Here is a 16,266-nt window from a genome sequence, read left to right as displayed (position 1 = left end):
GACTCAAGAATGGTGGCGCTGCACTAGGTGCAGCGCCACTTTTTATAAATGTGCCCCTAAGTACTGCAGCATATCCAATGAACAGGTAAGTTGTTAACTAATTATTTATAAGTCAAAAGACAAAAGTAGAGGTCATCAATGTTGCCATGGTTAACACATTATCTAAAGATCAGGACATTATGAATAATTTAGCCATAAGCTATTCGAAGTTATACATGATGATGGACTAATCATCCACATACAATGCCTTAGATTCTTTTTGTTTTGGAATAACACGTTTCACAAGTTAACTTTTCTCATTTGTAGGCAGATATCTCTTGCTGAGATCCTTCTGGCTATATCTAAACTACCAAAAGAAACAGCACCAGGCCCTGATGGTTTTACTGTCAAAATCTATTCCAAATTTTGCACATCTCTTGTACTCAAGCTCTTGTTGCTAATTCAACACTATCTTGCCACTGATAATATGGTTGGCTCCATTTCACAGGCAATGGTGGGCCCGAATCACAAAGGTAAACTTAGACCAAAAGTCTAAGTTTAAGCCAAAAGTATAAACTAAAGGGCATATTTATACTCTGTTTGCACTGAAATAGTGTCATTTTGTTTAAGCTGTTTCAGCCAAACTTAACTCCATATTTATATTTTGATGCTAGACCCATCTGGCATCAAAATATTGAAGTTAAAGTCATTTTCTGCCTGCAGAAAACTACCTTGCATCAATGAGATGCAAGGTAGGCGTTCCAGGGCAAACAATGACTCTAATGCCCAGGCACCTTTTTTATCCTCCCATGCAAAAATGGTGCATGGGAGGGAGGTGGGCCCAAATAATGGTGCTAAGCTTGCCCCCATTAGTGGCAGTTACTCTAGACGCTAAAAAGTGTTTTGATTGTGCTAACAGGAATTGGATGTTCAAAGCCCCTAAATGGCATGGTTTGGGCCCTAGTTTTTTGCAGTATGTCAAAATTCATTATTCCTCTCCTTCCACATCAGTTTTTATTAATGGCCTTCAGTCTCATTATTTCTCCCTTACCATAGCACATGGCAAGGTTGCCCCTGTTCACCACTACTCTTCATTCTGTCACTGGAACCTTTGTTGGAAACTAAATGTAGATCCCAGACTTTTACTGGCTTTAAACATAAACATTCTCAAACCTCAGTCCATGCATTTCTTCAACTCCCATCTCAATACTCTTCAGTCTCTGGATATACACTAAATATAGATACATCTGTAATAATTGAATTCTCTAAGATCACATGCTTAAGCATTTTATACACTTTCTCCATCAGAGATAAAATTGAGGCTAATATGGAAACCTTAGAACATAAGATTTCCACTCTTTCCGTTTGATGGTCCCCTTTATTCCTTTCCTGGTGGGTAATACTAGACACAATTAAAATGATGTTGTAACCCATTATTAATTTTTATGTCTATGCTTCCTCTTCGGCTTTGTCTTTTTAAAAATCTTTTGACTGCTTACTGTCTAGGTTCTTATGGAACAAACAACCAGTCTTTATTTCTTCATTCAAATTTAAAAAGCCAAACACAAATGGTGGAGTCAGTTTTCGTAGCTTTACTCAATATCACTGTGCCTTCAACCTTAAACAGGTTGGGTCCTCTTTAGTGAGATCACCTTTTCCAAATCCTTTGCTCTGCCATTCTCTTTAGCTTTGTTTAATTTCTCCTTTTCATTCCCTGCATTTTCCCTCAATGCTCAAAAGCCCAGATCAATGTTTTCCCCTTACTAAATCACTCAAGTCACATTGCAAAAATGTTTGTATCTAAGGTATACACACCTTTCTCAATTATCTTTAGTTTCCACCATTTGGTACAACTCTAACTTTACAACAGTTAACAAAGTCCTCAAGTGGTCTCCCTGGTTAGCTAATGGTATTACAAATATTTCTCAGATTGTTTCTAATAATCAGTTTCTTCCTATTAATGTGTTACTCACTTGCTTCTGTATCCCTAATTCATTCCAGTCCAAATATGCCCTCCTTTTAGACATTCTCAGGCAAAACGTCATAGATCCCCCCACAGCCATCCTTATGCTTTCTGCAATCCTGTGACACTCCATGATTTTAAATCTGGAGGTAAAGCCTCTCTTTTATATGAACAGCTTTGTACTTCAGACTCACATAGAGCTAAAACCAAAGCTGAAGACTTATGGGAAAAAGACCTACAGTCCACTTTTTCCATCACATTATGGAATAAAATATGGCTTAAAATCCATCATACGTCCCGCTCTGCCAGCACTACTCATACTGTCTTTTTACTCTGTAATAGGATGTTTATAACCCTCAACCTTTCATACAAAATGAAAAAAAAACTGATAATAGTAACTGTTGGGCATGTAAGGCTTCTAACCCTGATTTTATGCACATGTTTTTCTATTGTCTCAAGATATCTTCATTCTGGAAGCTTCTATAACATAAACTTTCCAAGATGTGTTCTGTATCGATTTCATACAATGTTGTCCACATCTTTCTTGGTAGTTGTTTAGATATATGGCCAGGGGATAGGCCCAATGGTCAGTTTGTGGATCTTCTGGCATGAGCTTTTCAAGTCATTTGCTCTAATTGGAAGAACTTTAATAATATTGCATTTCTGACATGGTGGAAATTGATTTGTCATAATCACAGACTAGACACTGCACTTTTACCCTCAGTACAGATAGCCATCAAAAGAAATTTACTATGGGTGCCTTTGACTTCCTATTTATCCTATCCTGATTAACAATAAACGTCCATGAATATTTTGTCCCAGATTTATGAGGGCCTAGCGCAATTCAGATGCCACATTAGCACCATTGTTTTTATGCTAATGTGACGTTAGAAGGCCAAAAATGCTGCACCATATTTACAAAGTGGCGCAATGCTTGCATTTCACCACTTTGTAACCCCTTGTGCCACCTTATGCATGCATAATGTATGCCAGGGGGATGTTCCGGCGCTAATGGGGCTGAAAAAATGGCACGTAGAAATCTAAGAGATTTCTTTATGTCAATTGTTATTGGCATTTTTAATGCCTGCTAAGAGCAGGCTGTAAAAAGAGACTCCCATTGTTTTCAATGGGCCTCTAGGTGCTTTGCAGGATTAGCGTCATCATTTTTTACGCTAATCCTGCAAAGCACCGGACTAGCTTAAAAAATGATGATGCTAGTCCCCCTGACTACCGCCATGGTGTGCCATATTTTAAATACAGCGCACACATGGTGGCATTAGGGGGGCACTAAGGGGCGCTTTTCATAAATCTGCCCCTTTATTTTTTAACATTCACTGCTTTATTATATTTTTATCACTCACTATATGCCTTTTATTATTTGCCATTTTATATTTCTTTTACCTTTTCTATCTCTTTATAGGGCACATCTGCACTGTAGGTAGGCACCCGTCTTTCTCTTCCTACTTAGTAAATGTCATAAAAATGCTATTGTTTTTACAAAGCAAATAATTTTTATTCTTAGAGTTAGAGATGCATCTTATTTTGCATAGTCAAAAGTTTTTTATATATTGTTCCACTTGATATTTCTCTGACGAACAAAGGTGTTGCTGTTATGACCATACAGTTGTATATTTTTGCTACCTTCTAAGATGTATGTTCCATAATAAAGCATTTTTAAACTAAAAAAATAATAAACACAAAGCTAAAACACAAGCCAAGTAATCACCAACAAACACACATATGAGAGGGGATTTCCAAGGCATAGTAAGAAAAGAGGGAGAGAGCAGAGAAAAGTGAAAAAGGGATTAACTTGTCAGGCAGAAGTGATTCGACATATCTCAATAAAGTGGCTAGTGACAAGATTGTGCCTATCTCAGCAGTAGTAAATTCCATATTTTGGGAGCACTGACAGACTTAAACCTGTTGGTTGATGAAGTAGGGGGAGAACCAGCAAAGTACTACGTAACCTACTCCCATACAGTCCTTCAGAATATTCAACATGCTCTCATGATTGACTGTGTCGGAGACAGCAGAAAAGTCAAAGAGATTGAGTAGACATGAAATAACATAGTACATTAGGCTAAGCACATCATCTCTGATATGAATGATGGCTATTTCTGTACTGTGATGAGCTCTGAATCCTGATTGGAAGATATTCAGCAAGTTGAAGAAGTTGACTATTGGGGAGAGTTGATTCAGGAGACAGTTTTCTAGCACTTCTTCCAGTAACAGGAAGTTGGTTACTGGAAGGAAATTGTGCAAGTTTGCATGTTTATCTCCAATGTTTTTCAGTAGTGCAGTGACCTTACCAGACTACCCCTTAAAGACAATGAGAAATTGATCACTTGTGTCCAGAGTGGAGTAATGAGGTGGCTGAACTCCTTAATTAGGAAGGAGGCAATTTGATTTACAATGTGCCTGGCAAGATACAGATTGGCTATAGTTGTGATTATTTCGACTCTGTCCACTAGATAAAATTAATTCCAGGAAGCATTATTCTTTGGGAGCTCTGATAGGGGGATGTATGGCAGCTGGATTACTCAAGAGTGTTTCATCTTTCTGAACTTTTTAGAAAAGAAGGAGAATTCTTCACATCTATCACTTGAGGGAATGATGGAAAGTTTAATGGTGGGGCATGTTTGTTGCCTGATGAATTTGAAGAGTTTGTTGGGGAAGTTGTGTGAGTTGTCTAGTTGAGTTCAGAACAAGGAGGCTTTGACTTAAAGATGAGGTACTTGAAATTGTTTCTGTCTAGCAATAGTTGAGGCAGATTTGTGGCTAAAGGATTTTGGTGGTCATTACAACCCTGGCGGACGGTGTAAAAGGTGCGCTAATACCGCAAGCAGGCCGACGGACAAAAAAAGGGAATTATGACCCTGGCGGAAAACCGCCAACAAAGACAGCCACTTTAACACACCGCCCGCCACGGCGGTACAGACAAGCAGCGCAGCGGTTACTGCCAACAGACAGGCGGAAGACAATGTACCGCCTACACCATTACAACCCGCCAATCCGCCACCTTTTCCGGGGCGGATTCACCGTGGATAAAAACACGGCGGAAACAGCTTTTGCTATGGGAAAACACTCACCTGAACACATCCCATGAGGAACGACGACTCCATGGACCCGGAACTCCAAATACTACCTGCCCTTGTCTCTCCACTCCTTTACGACCAACAGCGACGTAGGCGCAGAAGATACCGGTGAGTACTGCATCTACGACACGGGGAGGCAAAAGTTAGGGGGACACCCACCAAACACCCCCACCCCCACCCTTGCTTATTACAACATACACACCAATGCAGTCAAAAATATAACTTTAACAACCCACAATCCCCCCGGAAGAATACAAAGACAAAGCGAATTTCGGTCAAACATTGTAATGTGCCAATATACATCTCATACAAAAATATACAGATATATATCTCTAAATCACTCATAATTATATATACAATACAAGAAGTAGTGCAGATATGTACAAAACAATGTCCGTGCACCAACAGTCCAAAAATGCATGGGCGAGGGCCACAATAGATACCTGACCAAAATCGGAGAGAACACTGCCGGGGCATCAGATAGAAACACTACAGGCACCTCAGGGGGAAGGGAAGGGGGGGCACCTCAGCCAGATGAATGCGAAGCCAGATCCACAACGGGGCTCCATGCCCATTGATGTATCCTGGGGAGTGCAAAGCAACAGTCTCTCAAGTCTCTACAGTGGGTGGGTTGCCCACTGTGCCATCCTGGGAAGTGCAAAGCCACAGTCTCTCAAGTCTCTACAGTGGGTGGGTTGCCCACTGTGCCATCCTGGGGAGTGCAAAGCCACAGTCTCTCAAGTCTCTACAGTGGGTGGGTTGCCCACTGTACCATCCTGGGGATTGCAAAGCCACAGTCTCTCAAGTCACTACAGTGGGTGGTTTGCCCACTGTGCCATCCTGGGGAGTGCAAAGCCACAGTCTCTCAAGTAGATGCAGGTCTCCACTGGTTCTGGAGGGTGACTGGTGCACAGACTGGATGAGTCTCCCCGTGAAAGTTCCTGTCCTGTCACTGTCCCAGCTGCACATGGGATAAGGATGCCTGATGTGGCGGTACATTCATTCCTACACGGTCTTTGCCCTGTTCAGCGGTGCTTTGCCATGGCGGTTCAGGACTGTTCAGCGGTGCTTTGCCATGGCGGTCTTTGCCCTGTTCAGCGGTGCTTTGCCATGGCGGTTCAGGACTGTTCAGCGGTGCTTTGACATGGCGGTCTCTGCCCTGTTCAGCGGTGCTTTGCCATGGTGGTTCAGGACAGTTCAGCGGTGCTTTGCCATGGCGGTCTTTGCCCTGTTCAGCGGTGCTTTGCCATGGCGGTTCAGGACTGTTCAGCAGTGCTTTGACATGGCGGTCTTTGCCCTGTTCAGCGGTGCTTTGCCATGGCGGTTCAGGACTGTTCAGCAGTGCTTTGCCATGGCGGTCTTTGCCCTGTTCAGCGGTGCTTTGCCATGGCGGTTCAGGACTGTTCAGCGGTGCTTTGACATGGCGGTTCTGATACTGACATTGGTGTGTGGCATGACGATATCCACACTGGACATTGGTGTGTGGCATGACGATCTCCATACTGGACATTGGTGTGTGGCATGACGATCTCCACACTGGACATTGGTGTGTGGCATGACGATCTTCACACTGGACATTGGTGTGTGGCATGACGATCTCCACACTGGACATTGGTGTGTGGCATGATGATCTCCACACTGGACATTGGTGTGTGGCATGACGATCTTCACACTGGACATTGGTGTGTGGCATGACGTTCCATCATTGGCCAGCGGGGCTGTGGCATCCTGTCCCCTCCTGGGCTGTGACTCTGGCGGTGGTCTCTGCACCAGTAACGATACTTGGGCCCTCCTGGGCTGTGACTCTGGCGGTGGTCTCTGGACCAGTGACGATACTTGGGCCCTCCTGGGCTGTGACTACGGCGGTGGTCTCCTGACCAGTAACGATACTCGGGCCCTCCTGGGCTGTGACTCCGGCGGTGGTCTCCTGACCAGTAATGATACTTGGGCCCTCCTGGGCTGTGACTCTGGCGGTGGTCTCTGGACCAGTGACGATACTTGGGCCCTCCTGGGCTGTGACTTCGGCGGTGGTCTCCTGACCAGTGACGATACTTGGGCCCTCCTGGGCTGTGACTCTGGCGGTGGTCTCTGGACCAGTAACGATACTTGGGCCCTCCTGGGCTGTGACTCCGGCGGTGGTCTCCTGACCAGTGACAATACTTGGGCCCTCCTGGGCTGTGACTCCGGCGGTGGTCTCTGGACCAGTGACGATGGTGCTGGCGGTTGTGTCTGGACCGCTGGAAATGATGGTGCACTTCTCCGCCGTGACACTCACAACAGGCTGGGGAGACTTCCTCTGGACCTTCCCCACCTTTTTTGGAGTTACAGATGACTCACCAATCGCCTTCGATCCCATTTCACTTATTGTCCCACCAGGAGTCTTGACACGGTCCCGTCGTCCACTCTCCAATTTCAGAGCCTTTACAGGGGGTGGGCTGCCAGCGCCTTGGCTCCGGGTCCTACTGCCTGCCCTGGTGGACGGTGCACTCCAAAAACCTGGAACACGCACCACTGGTACTGGAGGCTTTTTGGCTGAGGCGCTACGACGGGACTGATGAATTGGAGGGGGCTGTGGGAGCAAAAAGGTCAATTTGACATAGGGACAGTTTCTGACGGACACTGGGATGGGTAGCTGGAGGGTGTCTGGGAGTGGAGGAAGAGGAGGTGGTTGTAGGAGGTGTCACTTTAGGTGTTTTGGGTGCCGGTGCTGGTACTGGAGGCTGTCGTGAGGTGGATGGATGTTGGGTGAGTGATTGACGGAGTTTGGGTACTTTGGGAGGGGACGTCACAGACACACTGGGAGAGGACACAGGGGACGTGTAAATGGCAGTGGAGGTGGTGAGTGCAGGTGAATGGCTTGTGGTGCTGGGTTTCCTGGTGCGAGTCCTAGTGCCTGTAGATGTGGTGCATGCAGGTGTGTGTGTAGACGAGACTAGGAGGGCGGAGGGAGAAGAGGAGGAGGGGGACACAGTGGAGACAGTGGATGTTGCTGTATCTGTATGGGTGTGATGCTTGTGTGAGTGCCTGTGGTGTGTGTGGTGCCTATGTTTGCTTGAGCTACTTGTGTGTGTTGACTTGTGTGCATGCTGGTCTGTAGGTGTGCTTGGGATGGGCTGGGGTACAGGGGATTGGGTCTGGGTGGAGGAAGTTGGAGGGGGGAGGCTAGACACAGGGACAATGGCTGCCATCAGTGCTTTGGGCAGAGATTGCAGGGTTCGCTGAAGGGCAGCCTGACCAGAATGAATGCCCTCCAGGAATGCATTACCGTGTTGCAACTCTCGTTCTACACCCTGAATGTCATTCACAATGGTAGACTGCCCAACAGTGAGTGACCTGAGGAGGTCAATGGCCTCCTCACTGAGGGCAGCAGGGGTGACTGGGGCAGGGCCTGAGGTTCCTGGGGCGAAGGTGATGCCCACCCTCCTGGGTGAGCGGGCACGGGGCGAACGCTGAGGGGCTGCTGGGAGGGCGGTGCTGGTAGGGGAGGTGGCGGCTGTACCTGTAGAAGTGGGGCGCACAGATGGTGCCACCACCACAGGGGAGCTCCCATCGGCGGACGAGTCCGTGTCGCTGGTTGGTGATCCAGTGTCCGACGTGAAGCTCCCCTGGCCCTCGGTCCCACTGGTGCATTCAGAGTCTATGGTGTGGCCCTCCATGGCCATGTGGGATGCAGCTCCCTTGTGCTCCGGTGCCACTGTACCTCCGCCTGATGATGCTGATGTACAAAAGGACAGGGAGAGCAGGAAAAGGCGGGGAGACAGAAGAAAGTGAGTTTTAGTGCATGGCATACCGCTACCGTTGGCGGACAAGACAGACGCAGCAGCCCCTTGCATAACGCCGTGCTCCTGGCCTCTGCACATGCAATTTCTGGGATATGGCCTACATGGCAATGGTGGAAATCTGCGCACATGGATGCCACAGGGGCAACTATACCTCAACTTGCCACTCTTCTGAGGTGGGGTAGAGTGCCACATGGCCTACATTACGGAGGGGCCTTGCCTACCTAACTCGCCCTGGCCTAGGGACACACACAGCCCACCTCCCCCAGCCAGACCCCTCCACTGCAGGCAAAGTCCGCAGAATGAGGTTGTACTCACCCCCTTGTGTCTGCTGTGATGTCCTTAAGCGCCCATCCAACTCCAGGTAGGCCACCGCCAGGATCCAGAACATCAGGGGGTCATGGTGCGACGGGCACCCCTCCCACGTTGGGAGGCCATCCCCAGCTGAGCCTCCGCCGTCTTCTTACTGCAGCGGCGAATGTCCTCCCCTCTCTTCCGGCAGTGGGTGCCCCGTCTCTGGTGGGCCCCCAGGGTCCGGACCTCCTTGGCGATGGCACGCCAAATGTCCCTCTTCTGGTGGGCGCTGACCTACATGACATGCACAAGGGAAGAGGAACAGTCATTACCAACTGCACCATCAATGTGAGTGGCCCCCTCCCTACTCTGACCATGTAGCCCATTTATTCCCATGCTTTACTGTAGTATGGACTCTGCCCCCTTCCCTCTTCCACCCAGCCCTGTCCACCCAGGCCTAGCCCATACAACGTGCTCTCTGTGTACTAACCTGTTGGTCTGGAGGATGTACTGGGGGAGGACCCCATCCACAAGTTTCTCCAACTCCTGTGCAGTGAAGGCAGGGGCCCTTTCCCCAGACGCAGCAGCCATCGTCGCTTCCAGACGGAGGTCACAGCAGCACTAGCAGTGTAGGTCCTCTCCTGTCGAAGGTCAGGTATCTAGTGATTCAACAGATAGAAAATGGCGGTGACATCCGCGGCGGTGACGTCCGCGGTGGGGCGCATCATCACCGCCGGCGCACCTGTTCATTGGCTCCTGGGACCCATAGGGTCCAATGTTAACCAATGCAGCATTGCGCCGCGGTCTACAACCGCCTACCGCGACGGTGTGCAACGCCAGCGCTGTTACCCCACAATCCCATTGTCCCAGTTTAGATGTCAGGCAGCCGCCATTTCAGAGGCCCACATGGATTCATTTTCAACTGTGTCACACATACCGAGGCCTACACTCAATACACATACAGGAAGGGTTTATTGTCTGGTGTAGTCTTGTGTGTGACTGTGGGTACATACCTGGAGGAATAGTGACTGTTTCTTCGCTGTTGTCCTTCTTAGGCACCGTCAGCTGGGACATATGAGAAGATGGCGGAATCGTCCGGTGTACCGACCACTGGTGGACCTGTTGACAATGGAAGAGAGACATTTAATGGTCACCTACAGGTTTGACCGTGCCACAATCCAGGAACTATGTACCCAGTTGGAGCCAGACCTGATGTCACCAATCCGCCATCCGACTGGAATCCCCCCTGACGTGCAGGTGCTGTCAGTGCTCCATTTCCTTGCAAGTGGGTCTTTTCAGACAACAGTGGCCATGGCATCAGGGATGTCCCAGTCTATGTTTTCCAATGTGTTGTCCAGAGTGTTGTCTGCCCTGCTGAAACACGTAAGGAGATACATCATTTTCCCTGAGGTGGAGGATTTTCCTACAGTGAAAGGTGACTTCTATGCCCTTGGACATATCCCTAACGTCATAGGTGCCATTGATGGGACCCATGCAGCTCTGGTCCCCCCCGCAGGAGTGAACAGGTGTACAGGAACAGGAAGAGTTATCATTCGATAAATGTCCAGATGGTCTGTTTGGCAGACCAGTACATCTCGCAGGTAAATGCTATGTTCCCTGGCTCTGTGCATGACGCCTACATCCTGCGCAATAGCAGCATCCCTGATATGATGGGTCAACTCCAGAGGCACCGTGTATGGCTATTGGGGGACTCTGGTTACCCCAACCTTTCCTGGCTATTGACCCCAGTGAGGAATCCCAGGACGAGGGCAGAGGAACGCTACAATGAGGCACATGGGCGGACTAGGAGGGTTATCGAACGCACCTTCTGCCTCCTTAAGGCCAGGTTCAGGTGCCTACATATGACAGGTGGGTCCCTATTCTACTCACCGAAGAAGGTGTGCGACATCATCATCGCCCGCTCCATGCTCCATAATTTGGCATTGCGACGCCAGGTGCCTTTTCTGCAGGAGGATGATCCAGATGACGGTGTTGTAGCAGCTGTGGAGCCTGTGGAGCCTGTGGACAGTGATGAGGATGAAGCTGAGGAAGAAGAAAACGACAACAGGGATTTAGTCATACAGCAATATTTCCAGTGAAACTCAGGTGAGTACATTTTCTGGTTTAACAGTACATTAACTTTCACACGTCTACCTCTATCCTGTACCGACATTTCACTCACTATTTGTTAACTGAGTTGTCCCCTTCCATTTCAGTTTCACAAATGTGGTAACCTATGTGTCAACTGCTTGCATCCTTGAAGGGCTTGTGATGTGTAACATTGGTATGTTAGCCTTTCAATGGGTAACCCATTACGACACTGTAATTGATAATACAAAATTACAAATCATAGACTGACTCAAGTTTTTTTAGTGTTTCAAGGGTGTTTATTTAAGTGCTAAAAAATGAAAGGGGGTTGTAAAATGGTGATGGGTGATGGTGGAGGAATGTCCATGGCAGAGTCCAGTCTATTAGTCTCACAGGTACATTGCACATCTGCCCATTGGAAGTGGAGCTGGGGCAGTTCTGATTTGGACAGGGTAACAAAGTGGGACAGCGGGGGGACAATCAGGGTGGTTTTATTTCCTGGCGGGGGTCTTGCCATCTTGCTCTGTCCTGTTCATGGATCTCAGGGCCCGCTTGCGTGGTGGTTGTCTGTCTGCAGGGGATGGGGTGCTGGTGTGGTGGTCCTGTGGCGGGGCGTCCTGTCCACTAGCGCCGGCGGAGGTGGTGGGCAGTTCATCGTCGTGGCTATTATCAGGGGCCCCTTGGAGTGCCACGGTGTCCCTCAAGGTCTTTTGAATGTCCGTCAGCACCCCTACGATGGTGCCCAGGGCGGAGCCGATGGTCCTGAGCTCCCCCCTGAACCCCAAATACTGCTCCTCCTGCAGACGCAGGGTCTCCTGCAACTTGTCCAGGACCGTCGCCATCGTCTCCTGGGAGTGGTGGCATGCTCCCATGATGGAGGAGAGGGCCTCGTGGAGAGTTGGTTCCCTTGGCCTGTCCTCCCTCTGTCGCACAGCAGCCCTCCCATTTCATCTATGTTCCTGTGCCTCCGTCCCCTGGACCGTGTTCCCACTACCACTGCCCCCAGGTCCCTGTTGTTGGGGTGGTGGGTTAGCCTGGGTGCCCTGTAGTGGTGGACACACCGCTGATTGACCTGTCCTGGGTAGGGAGGTTTGGGCCCGCTGGGTGGGTGCTGTGCTGGTGTTACCAGAGGGTGGAAGTTCGGTGTTGGGTTGTGGCTGGGCAAGGGGAACCGACTGTCCTGAGGCCCACGATGGTCCGGGCTGGTCATCAAGATCCAGTAGGGCAGAGCTGCTCTCGTCACTGTGGGCCTCTTCTGGGGGTGGAGTGGTGTTGTCTGGACCATCTGGTGTGGTGACGTTCCTTCGGGTTCCTGCGGGGGTATAAGTACATGATTATTGCATGTGTGTGTTTCATGGTGTGCAATGGTTGTGTGTGCGTGAACCCCAGTGCAGGCATTCCTGTATGGGGGCTTGTGTGCTGATGGTTGGGGGGTGTTCTGGGTATGTGCAGTGGGCACGCTTTAGTGATGGGTGTCCATGCTTAGTTGTGTCATGCAGGTCTTGGGGTTGGGATGTGTAGTTGGTGTTATTAGTAAATTAGTGAGGAGTTTGGGTGATAGGGGAGGGTGTGAGGGTGGGGGTGTGTGATACCATGGAGGTAGGGTGGGGGATATGATAGTTAAGATTTGACTTACCAGTGTCCGTTCCTCCAACGACTCCTCCGAGGCCCTCAGGATGCAAGATGGTCAAGACTTGCTCCTCCCATGTTGTTAGTTGAGGGGCAGGAGGTGGAGGTCCGCCGCCAGTCCGCTGTACCGCGATGTGGCGCCTGGATACCGTGGAACGCACCTTCCCCCGTAGGTCGTTCCACCTCTTCCTGATGTCCTCCCTTTTTCTTGGGTGCTGTCCCACTGCGTTCACCCTGTCCACTATTCTTTGCCATAGCTCCATCTTCCTGGCTATGGATGTGTGCTGTACCTGTGAGCCAAATAGCTGTGGCTCTACCAGTAGGATTTCCTCCACCATGACCCTGAGCTCCTCCTCGGAGAAGCGGGGGTGTCTTTGGCGTGCCATGGGGTGGTGTGTGTGATGTGTGGGGTGGTGTATGTGGTGATGCGTGTGGTGAGTGTAGTGGTATGTGGTGTTATGTGCTTGGATGTTGTGTGGGTGATGGTGTTGTGTGCCTCTGTGTGATGGGGTTGTCTATTCTGTGCTCTCTCTCTCGCCTTCTCTCAGAATTTTTGGTTGTAGGGGTTTGTGGGTGATGTGGATGTGTGTTTTATATTGTATTGGATGTGTGGGTGTGGTGTGTGTATGTGTATCAGGTGTGTGTATTTTGAATTGTCCAATGTGGCGGTGTTTTGGAGATGTGTGTGTATTTTGAGCGTGGCGGTGTACCGCCAATGGAATACCGCGGTTGAAAGACCGCCGCGTGGATTTGTGGGCCGTAATGGCATGGGCGTGTTTCTGTTGGCGTGGAGGTGGAGGATTTGTTTCCGCATGTTTATCGCCGACCTTTGGTGTGGCGGTATTGTGTGGGTGTCTGAATTTCGCCAGATTCCGTGATGTGTGTCATAATAGCTGTGGCTGTCTACTGCTGCGGCGGTGTATTGGCGGTCTTCTGCACGGCGGTAAGCGCCTTATACCGCCAATGTTGTAATGACCCCATTTGTCTCCATCTTCTCTCAGTTGGACTGAGCCACCTTTGGTCTATGTTTAATTTCTTATTGTACCACAGAAGGGAGAGGTCTCTTTTCCTTTTGAGTTTCAGGGGGCTACTACCTCCATATTATTCATCATAGTTACCTACTACCTCTATATTATTCATCATAGTTACATTGTAGTGCAAAGTCAGATTATTTACAGTTGCTGGTTCATTCATGGATTATAGGTGCAACAGGTTCTTCAGCACCAGGACAATGTTGATAGTTTAATCTGTACAACTGATCTATCATTTAGGTATAAGTGCTAGGCCATTGGTTAATAGGCTTTCAAAGGTGAGATAGAAGAGAATGACAGGGAGGTCAGACCAGTCTACTGCAAGAATGTAGTTCAAGGAGAGACACTCCTCTATCGCTATCAGGAGATCAAACAAAAATCCTTTCAAGTGAATAGAACTCTAACAGATTTGCTTAATGTAATTGTTAGTGAGAAAATCCTTCATTTGAGTCACTTGGTGGTCATATGAGTTAAGGAGGGCATTCTAGTAACTAACAACCAAAGGGAAACAGTGAAATGAAAGCGTGGATGCAAGTTTGATAATGTACCAGCAAAGCTCCGTAACTTTTTAGTTAAATATACTTTGCACATTAAACCTAGAGTAAGGGACGTCCTCTCCTTTCTTTGAGGGCACACAAAAAGTGAGGGCAGGGTAAACATAGAGATATGGATGCAAATAATTGGTGCTGGATCAGAGGGAAAAGAGGGTAATGAGCAGAGGAGCAGGTCTCTGTTTACATCATGTGTTGGACTTGGTCGCTATGCATGGTTATCCCAAAATGTTTGCCTTCACTCTCCTGTTTTCTGAACTCTTTTTTGTTGGCTTTTAGGATTTTGCACACTTTAACACTGCTAACCAGTACTAAAACACCTGTGCATTCTCTTTTAAACATGGTAAGATATGATTACACCCATCCATTTGGAACATTTAAATTACTTGTAAGTCCCTAGTAAGGTGGTAGTACATATACCCAGTGCCTGTAAATGAACTGCTACTATTGAGTGCGCAGTACTGATTTTGCCACCCACTTAAATGCCTTTTAAAACATGTTTCAGGCCTGCAGTTGCAGCCTGTGTGTGCAGTTGTAAACTTACATTTCAACCTGGCAAAATAAGCCTTTTTGCCAGCCTATACTTCCTATTTTAATATATATTTGTGTCCTGCATAGGGTATGCCCTAAACAACCCGCAGGGCAGGGTGTAATGGAGTTAAAAGGTTGGGCATGTACTTTTAAGTTTTACATGTCCTGGCAGTGAAAAACTGTTTAATTTATTTAATATTACTGTAAGGCCTATGTCTCCCATAGGATAACATTGTGTTGCCTTATTACATTTAAAAAGTGATAACTTTTCATTGGGAGCAGGTAGGAATCTCGAGTTTGGTGTCTAAAGAATTGCATTTTAAAATCACCTGTAATGGTAAAGTTGTATCACAATTCTAAAAAAGCAACTTTTAGAAAGTTGGCATTTTCGTGTTCCAACCTGTTAGAAATGGGGGCTTTGGTTGCCAGTCAGGTTACCCCTTGTCCAAGCAAGAACCCTCACTCTAGTCAGAGTAAGGCATACACAATCCAAATTATCCTGTGCCCACCCTCTGGTAGCTTGTCACGGAGCAGTCAGGCTTAACTTAGAAGGTAATGTGTAAAGTATTAGTGCAATAAATCATACAATAACACAGTATAGCACCACAAAAATACACCCCACACTGTTTAGAAAAACATATAATATTTATCTGATATGATGCAGGTCAAAACGATTAAAATGCAATAAGTATATGTTGAGATATCACTGTAAAAGTGATATGAAGTGTCTTAAGTCTTTTAAAAGCAATAAATGTCCCTTTCAAGCACAAAGTACCTGGTTCGCGTACAAAATCTCTGCAAAGAACCGCGCAGGAGGAGATGCGTGGAAACAAAGGGGTGTGCGTCAATTTCTCAGGCAGCACACGGCGAAACGAAGTTTAGTTTTCACGCAGTAACGGCTGTGCATCGATTTCCGCCCCTCGTTCCTAGATCCTCTTTGGGTTGTGGGGTTTTGAGATGCCCCGTGGATGATTCGTGGATTTCCTCCACTGGCAGGACAAAGTCACAGGAGCTGCGTCGATTCGGTGGGTGTAGCGTAAAATTTTCTACCGCACGGCAGGCTCTGCGTCGATCCCTCTCTGGTAGTTGGGCTGCGTTGTTCCGGCTCGGCTTTGCGTCGATCCGGTGGGCCGTGCGTCGAATTTCTGGTCACTACACTGGTGCTGCATCGATCTTCTCAATGCGAAGTTGTGCTGCATCGTTCCGGTTCTGCGTGCAGTGAATTTTTTGTGCTGTGCGTTGCTTCTGGCAGGCTGTGCTTCACATTTAGCTGCACAAGGAGTCCTTCTTGTAGAGATAAAGTCTGTTTGGTCCTGAGACTTCAGG

Source organism: Pleurodeles waltl, chromosome 1_2 (genome assembly GCF_031143425.1).
Source record: "Pleurodeles waltl isolate 20211129_DDA chromosome 1_2, aPleWal1.hap1.20221129, whole genome shotgun sequence".
Taxonomy (NCBI): Eukaryota; Metazoa; Chordata; class Amphibia; order Caudata; family Salamandridae; genus Pleurodeles; species Pleurodeles waltl.
This window is presented reverse-complemented; position numbering follows the sequence as displayed.